General features: G+C 38.5%; 1 pseudogene; it reads left to right on the top strand.

Annotated features, from left to right (window-relative positions):
* LOC116561353 overlaps nucleotides 1-3,356 on the top strand; it is a 28,458-nt pseudogene extending 25,102 nt beyond the window's left edge.
* The last annotated feature ends 7,070 nt before the right edge of the window (nucleotides 3,357-10,426 follow it).

Genomic DNA, 10,426 nt, shown 5'->3' with positions numbered 1-10,426 from the left:
TCCACAGGCATAGCTGGCATTGTAACTCTTTTATGCATAGCAGGATTTCTGCATTCTACTGTATCCCAGGAGAAGGAATGCTTGTGGATGCCTGCTAGAAATTTCAAAGCCCTGTGAGAAAGTCTTATCTAGTGCTGGAAGGTGAGGTCATTTTCCATTTCAGGGCTACATGAAAGAAGTTAGTCCTCAAGAAATTTTGTAAGTCTACAAAAGCAGGCCTCAAATAGGTCAGGAAAGACACTCTTTTCTTTTCCTTTCTTTCTTTTCTTTTCCTTTTTTTCTTTCTTTCTTTCTTTCTTTCTCTTTCTTCTTTTTCTTTTTTTTTCTTGCCTGCCTGACTTCCTTCCTATTGAAAAGAAGTGGCAATTCTCTCATAATACTTTGCAATAACAACCTAGAGCCTAAGGCTTTATCCCTGTGGAAAAAAATCCCACTAATTGCTTATATATCTGTAATTCATTAATTTATCCAGTCCATTGGTAAAGCTATTTATAATTTCAGTTTCTACTGTCTCTGCCTCCTAAAATAACACATTCATAATTTTACTATTTCTATTTAAAGCAGAACTACATTTATTTGTCTTCAGTTTGCTTCTTCAAGCTTCAAGGGATACTCCCTTACCCTAGGATGACAAAATTTAGTGGCTAAATATTTGGTGAGTTATTTTTGATCTATATAAAACAAGTGCATGTACACATGTATTTGTAAGTATATATGCATATATATATCCTCAACATATTTTCGTATCGAATTGTGCATTGTTGTGGTTGTAGTTTAAGCTTTTTAAACATGCTATTCCTCAGCTCATTCTCAACTCCCTTTAACCTTTTATATATACATTTACTCTTTAACTTGATATAGTCAGCTACACTGAATTCTAAGACCATCAAAATGTGTTTGAAATAAATTTGTTTAAAAATATTCCTGGAATAAATAAGCTTAGTTAGCAGAAATACTCTGAACATCAACATGTAATGATAATTTTCTTTAGATTTTTCTTTCTTTAAAATGTGAAAGAGAAATAAATCTTATCCATATCTGTGATGATTGCAATGACAATAGAAAGGGAATTTAATTTCCATATTTGTAAGGACATATGAATATTCTTCTATTAGTCACATGATTTATGAATAGTGTATTCTGTTGGGTTTAAAAGAATGCAGAGCCTAAAGGCACAATTACATTTTACTTCTAATTTCTTTCAAGGAGTGTTCATTTACATTACAAGTTTGTCATGTCTGGAGACAAGGAAGCTCTTGTCTGGGAACTGTCTGGGTTTAATTTGGTATGTAATAAACTGTAAGGCAAGGGGAGAGTGAAAAGAAAACTGGATCAGGAATTGTTAAAAATGCTACTCATAATGTGAGTAGCATTATGCCGTGGTGAGGCTTTGCAGCCCCAAATCGTCTTTGATCTGGGCTCTGCCATTTGAGAAACGATTCACTGTACTTGGGCCAATCATATCCCCTCCCCGGACCTTAGGCAGCCTCATTTGTGAATTGAGGGCTGCGGAGAGGGTTCAGGGAGAGGAATAAACAAAGCAGATGCACGGTGAGTGCACACAGTGGATTCTCTTCTCAGTGACATTGGTCCCGGCTCTACCACAAGCTCTGAGATATCAGGCTAGTCACAGCCTGTAAAGGCATCAATTTCTTTATTTGCTAAAAGGTTAGTTTGAGAAAATTCTAAATTCCCTTTTAATACCGTGTTTTATTCTCATATCGAAAGGCATTTGTTTTCACCACAGCACTCTCCTCTTGGTTCAGCTTATTTTCCACTAAGTCCTCCATGACCATCATGCACCCACACCTTCACACACCAAGACAAGTCTTCCTTCTCCGTGTCCCACAGTGCCTTGCCTCTTGAGATGACAAGTTCCTTAGCACCAGAGATGATATCTTTCTCATTTTTGCCTCCTCAAAGCTGCTGTATAACAGTGCATAGCACACAGTAAGTGCTACATAAGCGCCATTTGACTGAATGAATGGACAGGCAGGGGGAGCTAGGTGAATGAATGGATAAGGTACTAGTTTACGAAGGCTGCCTTAACAGGTACCATAAAATGCATGGCTTAAAGCAACAGAGACTTACTGTCTCACGTTTCTGAAGTCTAAGCATCTGAAATGAAGCCATTGCCAGGACTGTGCACCCTTTGAAACCTGGAGTGGAGAATCTTTCCTGTCTCTTCCTGGTTTCTGGTGGTGGCCAGCAATCCTTAGTATTCTGCGGTGTGCAGCTGCAATGCTTCTATCTCTGTGTCCCTTGTCACATGATCTTCTCTCTCTCTGTGGGTGTGTGTGTGTGTGTGTGTGTGTGTGTGTGTTTGTGTCTTCTCTCTTCTTGAGGACACCAGTCATACTGGATTAAGGGTCGATCCTATTACAGTATGACCTCACCTTAACTAATTTCTTCTGTAACTGCCCTATCCAAAGTCTCATCCACAGGCACTGAGCATCCCCAAAGGGGATGACAAGATTCTCTCCTTGATCAGATTCTAGCCAGACTCCCCTGAACTGCCTTCTCAAGTAGGCCTTGGCTTTTGGATTTCTCTGTTCGTCTCTGAATTTGCCCAGTTTTAGCAAGAATCCTGCTTAGTCAATTTAGCTGGAATCACCCATAGATCACCCACAATATCTGATCAGAGCCCGCATCCTCTGCTGTCCTCCAGGCGATGGTTGATCACATTGGTCTCCTTCAGCAAGAATGCTGTTAGGTCAGTTTAACAAAGAATTGCCCTACCTTGGTCTCTTCTTAAGCCAGCGCTCAGCAAGGAGAAAGTCATTTCAGTTTGAGCACCAAGATTGTGAAGCCCAATGGTGAGAAGCCAGATGAGTTCTAGTCCAGCATCTCCCAGGCTCTTCTAGAGCTGGAGATGAACTCAGACATCAAGGCTCAGCTCAGGGAGCTGATTATGGCAGCCAAGGAAATTGAAGTTGGTGGTGGTTGGAAAGCTATCATAATCTTTGTTCCTGTGCCTCAACTGAAATCTTTCCAGAAAATCCAAGTCTGGCTAGTACAGGAACTGGAGAAAAAGTTTGCTGGGAAGCATGTTGTCTTTATCATTCAAAGAAGAATTCTGCCTACACCAACTTGAAAAAGCCGTACAAAAAATAAGCAAATGTGCCCCAGGAGCTGTACACTGATAGCTGTGCATCATGCAATTTTTGAGGACTTGGTCTTCCCAAGCAAAACTGTGGGCAAGAGAATCCGTGTGAAACTGGATGGCAGCAGCTCATAAAGGTTCATTTGGACAAAGCACAGCAGAACAATGTGGAACACAAGGTTGAAACTTTTTCTGGGGTCTATAAGAAACTCACGGGCAAGGACATTAATTTTCAATTCCCATAGCTTCAATTGTAAACAAAATGAGTAAATAACATATATATTCACAGTTAAAAAAAAAAAAAAAGAATTGCCCTACCTCATAGTAATTGTTTATCTACTGACACCCAAATTGCTCCTTGGGTGTGACTTTCCACTTTACCTGGTCGTATTCAGAGTTAAGCCCAATTTTTCTACCCTATTCCGAAACCCCAAGTCTGCCTAATTCAGATGGTTGCAGAGCAAAAAGCTTAGTCATGTTCTAAAAAATATTTCTGTAGCCTAGATAGAAATTAATGTTCTGATATATTTAAAGTCTTTAAAAAGTAAAGATTAAAAACTAAGTGAGAGAAACTAAAGTGGAATGAGGTAGAAGCCAGAGACTTCAGAAATGTTTACTCTAAATCTCTTAGAGTAGAAATCTTAGAGTAGGATTAGGGAAAAGAAAGTAAAGAATCCACAGTAGGCTGTCCCATGATATGGGTCTCTAATAAAGTCTCCTGCGGAATCATTCTCCAGCTGGAGGTGGAGGACTCACTGTATACTTATTCTCCACCCAAAACTTGAGCCTTCAGTTACAGAACTTGGTTCTAGTGTGTCTTTGAAAGTTCACACCTTGACCAGGTGTGGGTGCTCATGCCTTTAATCCTAGCACTTTGGGAGGCTAAGGCAGGAGGATACCTTGAACCCAGGGGTTCGAGACCAGCCTGGGGAATATAGGGAGACCCTGTCTCTTAAAAAATAATAAATAAATATATAAATAAAGTTCACTCCTTCATCAGATGTCACTGAAGTTACAGGCAATGGAAATAAAGTAGAATGGGTTGAGTGTGGTGTCTCACACCTATAATCTCAGCACTTTGGGAGGCCTAGGTGGGCGTATCACCTGAGGTTGGGAATTCAAGACCAGCCTGGCGAATATGGCGAAACTCCATCTCTATGAAAAACACAAAAGTAAAGTAGCTGGGCGTGATGGCAGGTGCCTGTAATCCCAGCTACTCAAGAGGCTGAAACAGGAGAATCACTTGAACCCAGGAGGTGGAGGTTGCTGTGAGACAAGGTAGTGCTATTGCACTCCAGCCTGGGCGACAAGAGTGAAACTCCATCTCAATAAATAAAATAAAATAAGATAAAATAAAATAAAAAGTAGAATGGCTGGCCTCTAACCCACTTGCTATTGAAGTACTGTAATATACATTATTATGAAATATCCACTTGCCCTTGTTTTTAACTTGCTATATTATTTTATACTCAATAGGAACTGTGCTGGCAATTTTCGTTCTCCTTTAAAGTCCTGTCCTTAAATTACACACGCACGAATGTAATTTTATTCTTTCTTCAGTTTGCCCTTGATCTTTATATCCATTCAGAATCAGGTCAAAATGCAGTAGGAGAGAGTGTGATGCACGAGAGAGGAACAAAGGCAGACGCCGCTGGGGCAGGAGGTGACTCTCGTAGGCACCTGCTTCCATGCTACCTCCATCGGCCTTTTATAATGGTAGGGTAGGGGACCTAGACATGGGACTGTATATTATTTCTTCCACATTAGTGCTTTTGGAAGTGTCAAAAAGGCAGATGGATAATTCACAGTTAGCAAAGTGATGATCTGCTGCATGGATCTGTACAGAAGCTTCTCCAACTTGGCCCTGCCCACAGATCTGAGAGTGCAAATGTGCTGCCCCCTTAACTTCTCATGCCCCCTGAGGCAAGGCCCTTCTAAGAATCTTTATTTTGCTCCAGCCTCACACTGAAACTCCTTCTGGTATTAGGAAGTCTATTATTTAAAAAAACTAATTAAATGTAAAATATGCTCAGAAATATACAACTCTTATTTTATTTCAGCTAACTAAAATAAACAAGTCAACTATATGGTTTTTAAAAATTTTTTAAATTTTACTTTAAGTTCTGGGATACAGGTACAGAGTGTGCAGGGTTGTTACATAGGTATACATGTGCCATGGTGGTTTGCTGCACCTATCAACCCATCATCTAGGTTTTAATCCCTGCATGCATTAGGTATTTGCCCTAATGCTCTCCCTTTCCTTGCTCCTCACCCCCTGACAGCCTCTGGTATGTGTGGTTACCCTCCCTTGTCCATGTGTTCTCATTGTTCAACTCCCACTTGTGGGTGAGAACATGCAGTGTTTGTTTTTCTGTTTCTGTGTTAGTTTGCTGAGAATGATGGCTTCCAGCGTCATCCATGTCCCTGTAAAAGACATGATCTCATACTTTTTATGACTGCATAGTATTCCATGGTGTATATGTAGCACATTTTCTTTATCCAATCTATCATTAATGGGAGCCCAACTGTAAATGAATCGATTAACATATAGATAAAAAATAAATAGCCCCACGTGGTGGCTCATGACTTTAATCCCCCAGCACTTTGGGAGGCTGACATTGATTACTCTGCAGTGATGTGTAATTCTGGATGCTTTGCAGGTATGCTTCTAATGGTTTTACAATGTAAGTAGAGAATCAAACAAAAAGTTGATAACTTATGACTTACTGTTTTTATTCTTTGACATTGCATTTTAGATACTAGAACATATCTACATTATATAATACCTTTATATTTAAGGCAAATGTGAGTCATGTCTTACAAAAGGTCTTTTTGTGTCACTTTATCAGAGAGGATGCAAATGACTTATGGTCTCTAAATGACTATTTCCTAAGCCCTCCTTATGAGGATTCTCTGCAATTGTTTTATTGTGGTAAAATACATACAACATAAATTTTGCCATTTTGGTCATTTTTAAGTTTAATGGCATTAAATGCATGCCCTTTCTGTGGAATTATCACCACCATCCATCTCCACAACTTTTTCATCATCCCAAATTGAGGCATAATACCCATTAAACACTTACTTCCCATTCCCTCCTACCCACAATTCTTGGCAAGCGCTGTTCTTTCTCTATGAATTTGACTACTCTAAATACCTCATGTAAGTGAAATCAAATAGTATTTGTCCTTTTGTTACTGGCTTATTTTACTTAGCATAACTTTCTCAAGGTTCATCCATGTTGTAACATGGGTTAGAATTCCCTCCCTTTTTAAAGCTGGTTGATATTCCATTTTATGTGTACACATTCTGTTTATCCGTTGATCCATCAGTGGACACTTGGATTGCTTCTGCTTTTCGCTATTGTGAATAATGGCTCTTAGGAAGATGAGTGTAGAAGTATCTTTTTGAGACCCTGCTTTCAATTCCTTTGGGTATATGCCTAGAAGTAGAAGTACTACATCATATGAAAATTTTATTTTTAATTTGTTGGGTAACTATTTTACTGTTTTCCATAGTGGCCACACCATTTTACCTTCCTGCCACCAGTGCATATGGGCTCTAGCTTCTGTGCATCCTCACCAATACTTGTTATTTTTTGTTTTTTAAAAATGATAGTTATTCTAATGGGTGTTAAATGTCATCTTATTATGGCTTGAATTTGTGTTTTTCTAACGATTAGTGATGTTAAGCATCTTTTCATGTGCTTATTGGCCATTTGTGTATCTTCTTTGAAGAAAGGTATATTTAAGACCTTTGCCCATTTTTAAATCAGGGTTTGTGTTTGTTTCTTTTGAGTTGTAGGTGATCTTCACAGACTGTGGATATTAACCCATTAAGACATACATGATTTGCAAATACTTTCTATCAGCTGCCTTTTCATTTTATCAATAGTGACTTTTGAGGCACCAAATTTTTAATTTTGATATAGTCCAATTTACCTACTCTTTTGTTATAATTGCCTGTGCTTTTGGTATCATATTCAAGAAACTGTTGCCAAATACAATGTCATAAAACTTTCCCCCTGTGTTTTCCTCTCAGAGTTTTATAGTTTTAGCTCTTATATTTATGCCTTTAACCCATTTTGAGTTAATTTTTGTACATGGTGCATGGTGAAAAGTAAGAGTCTGACTTCATTCTTTTACAAATTGATATCTGATTTTCTCCAAACCATTAACAAATGGTTAGCAAATAAAAAGACTTTTTCCCAATTGAATGGTCTTGGCACCCTTCATTTACTGTACATATGAGAGTTAATTTCTCAGCTCTCTATTCTATTCCACTAATCTGTATGTGTGTCTTTATGCCAGTACCACGCTGTTTTGATTACTGTAGCTTTATAGTAAGTTTGGAAATCAGGAAGTGTTAGAACTCCAACTTTGTTCTTCCTTTTCAATATTGTTTTGGCTATGCAGGGTCCCTTGTGATTCCTTATAAATTTTAAGATAAATTTTTTTGTTTCTGCAAAAAAAGCTGTTAGAATTTTGACAGGAATTGCACTGAATCTGTAGATCACTTTGAGTAGTAAGGACATTTTAACAATATTAACTACTCCAATCCAGAAATTCTCAATGTCATTCTATTTATTTTTGTCTCCAATTTCTTTCAGCAATGTTTTGTAATTTTTCAGTTTGCAAGTTTTCTGCCTTCTAAGTTATGTTTATTCCTAAATATTTTACTCTTTTTGATGCTTTGTAAGTGGAATTGTTTTCTCGGTTTCCTTTTAAATCACTCAGTGTTATTGTGTAGAAATGCAACCAACTTACCTGCAAGTTTTAAAGAAATTCTCTAAAGTAGGTTAGTTCACTTTCTCACCTCCTACGCAATGTCTCCAGTCCTGCTGGGTTGTAAAGACAGTATATAGTTGAAGAGGTAGTTCTTAATATGAAAGTGATTTCTAACGTAATTATATCATATCTTACAGATTATTTTCTTTACCAAACCCCACTTCCTATTATGCTTTTTTATGCTGTTGGAAGAAACAGGGGCAAAGAACCTATAAAAATACATGTTTTAGCCTTTCTTTTTTTCTTTCTTCTTTTTTTTTTGAGACAGGGTCTGGCTTTGTTGCCTAGCCTGGAGTGCAGTAATGATCACAACTCACTGCAGCCCTCTGATCCTTTCTAATTCCATCCTTCCATCCTTGGGCTACATACAAATGACTATTTAGTAGTATTTCTTATATGGATTTAAGCTCCAGTAAATCATTTTCACTCTCTGTGTCTGATTCTTCATCTATCGAAAGCATTCTGCTTACTCTTTTAGTGAAGGGTGGGGAGGAAGGCAGGATGGGGAGGTGCAGTTTCTACCTAACTGGAAACTTTAACAAGGGATGACACTTTTTTCATTTGCACCTGTCATTGGAAATTATAAATTGTTCTTCCAGCCCAAGACTAGGCAAGTCTTCGAAGGGGTATGTGTAGTATTGCCTCTGGTATCAAGCTAAGAAACATTGTCTTGGAATGCTGACCTGAATATGAGAAGTGATTTTCATTTTCATGAGTCTAGGGAGGTTCTCAAATACCTTTTCCTTTTTCACTTTAATATGATTTTCTTTTAATCTTGACATATGTAGTACAGATAAAATCATGCATACTTTGATATTTTTCTTTGGACTATAACCTCTAGGTGACAGTCAATATTAGTAAAGGAATGATTCAATACAGGAATATTGCTCAGCTATCTTGTGACATTTTGAGCAAGATTTATCATTTTTCTGGTGTGATTTGTTATTGAACAAATTAGATTTCCCAAGAACATGGTGGCCATTACTTTTTCTTATGTAATGAAACACTCGGTTAACTTGCTTTAGGTTGCCTTACAACTCTGCACTACATTACCTTCATTTTCCTCAAACCTCACAAATCATTTGGTCTGAGAGCTTGAATGAGAATTTACCAAAGTAAACTTGAAAGCTTCAAGGTCCTACAGCAATATTCGCCAGGAGACTACTTGGCCACATATGCAGAGGGCTGACATTTTGGGTGGGTGTCACAGTCTTTAAGGCGTCCTGTGTCCTGTGACCTTGGTGAAGGCTCTTAGGTGGTTCTCAAGAAGCCTATGTTTTAAGAAGTCCACCTTTTATTTCAAGGTTCAGCTCTACCACTGAGGAAGGAGCATAACCAGCAAAATTTTTTTGGGTAATTCAATAAATGGCATATTTGACTTGGAAGCATGAATTGTCAGAATCAGAATGCAGGAAACAAGGGAATGACAAGGCAGTACTGTATGCAGGTAAAGAGCAATGTACTCTCTGAGACCTGCAACACACAGTGGGTGAAATCAGCCAGGCACATGAGTAGATTATCACACCCTTTACATCTTCAGAGTTTGGTCCTGCCCGCAAGTCTCTGATCCTTGCACACACTAGGAGGGAGAACTTTTGCTAGAGACAGCAGGGCCGTGAATTACACTCCATTTTTGCTATCAACAGGGAAAGGGCCCGGCCTTGGATGACTGAACCCTCTCTTTAATTCTCACTGGTGGTTGCTTATGGGTTTTTGTTTGTTTGCTTGCTTTTTATCTTCTTTCTCTGATGCTTCACCTGAATCAGGGAGAAGAGGCACAAAAATATGGAATATGTGACCCACGTATGTGAAGATATTCCTGGTTTATTCAGAAGTATAATTTTGAGAAGCCTACCTAGAGGTAAAGATAATCACAGTTATATTACAAGGTAAGCTATTGTGTTTCAAAATAATTTCTATACAGAAATTACCAAATTAAAGCCTGCCTTATTCCTTAAAACACATAAATATTATAAATGCTATATAAAATGAAATAGAGATCACTTTATAGCAAGAACAATTACTACAATCAGGCCTATTAAGAATAGTCTTCAGTGACTCATATTGGGACTGATTTAGTCAATTAGTATTCAGCCATGCTTACCTGGTCAAAAGGAGGATCCCTGCATAAAGTTGTTTTCTTTTTGGCTATCAGAATTTAAGAATTAAACTGTAATAGCGAGTAATGAGGGAACTTTTAAAGCAACACAGACCAATAAAAAAAAATTTGCTTGAGGGCCGGGCGCGGTGGCTCACGCCTGTAATTCCAGCAGTTTGGGAGGCCAAGGTGGGTGGATCACAAGGTCAAGATCGCGACCATCCTGGTCAACATGGTGAAACCCTGTCTCTACTAAAAATACAAAAAATTAGCTGGGCATGGTGGCGTGTGCCTGTAATCCCAGCTACTCAGGAGGCTGAGGCTGGAGAATTGCCTGAACCCAGGAGGTGGAGGTTGCGGTGAGCCGAGATCGTGCCATTGCACTCCAGCCTGGGTAACAAGAGCAAAACTCTGTCTCAAAAAAAAAAAAAAAAAAAA

Source organism: Sapajus apella, unplaced genomic scaffold (genome assembly GCF_009761245.1).
Source record: "Sapajus apella isolate SASKATOON/1434 unplaced genomic scaffold, GSC_monkey_1.0 scaffold29, whole genome shotgun sequence".
In the NCBI taxonomy this organism is placed as follows: domain Eukaryota; kingdom Metazoa; phylum Chordata; class Mammalia; order Primates; family Cebidae; genus Sapajus; species Sapajus apella.
Note: the sequence above shows the minus strand (reverse complement) of the source record. Positions and strands in the feature narration are given on the sequence as shown.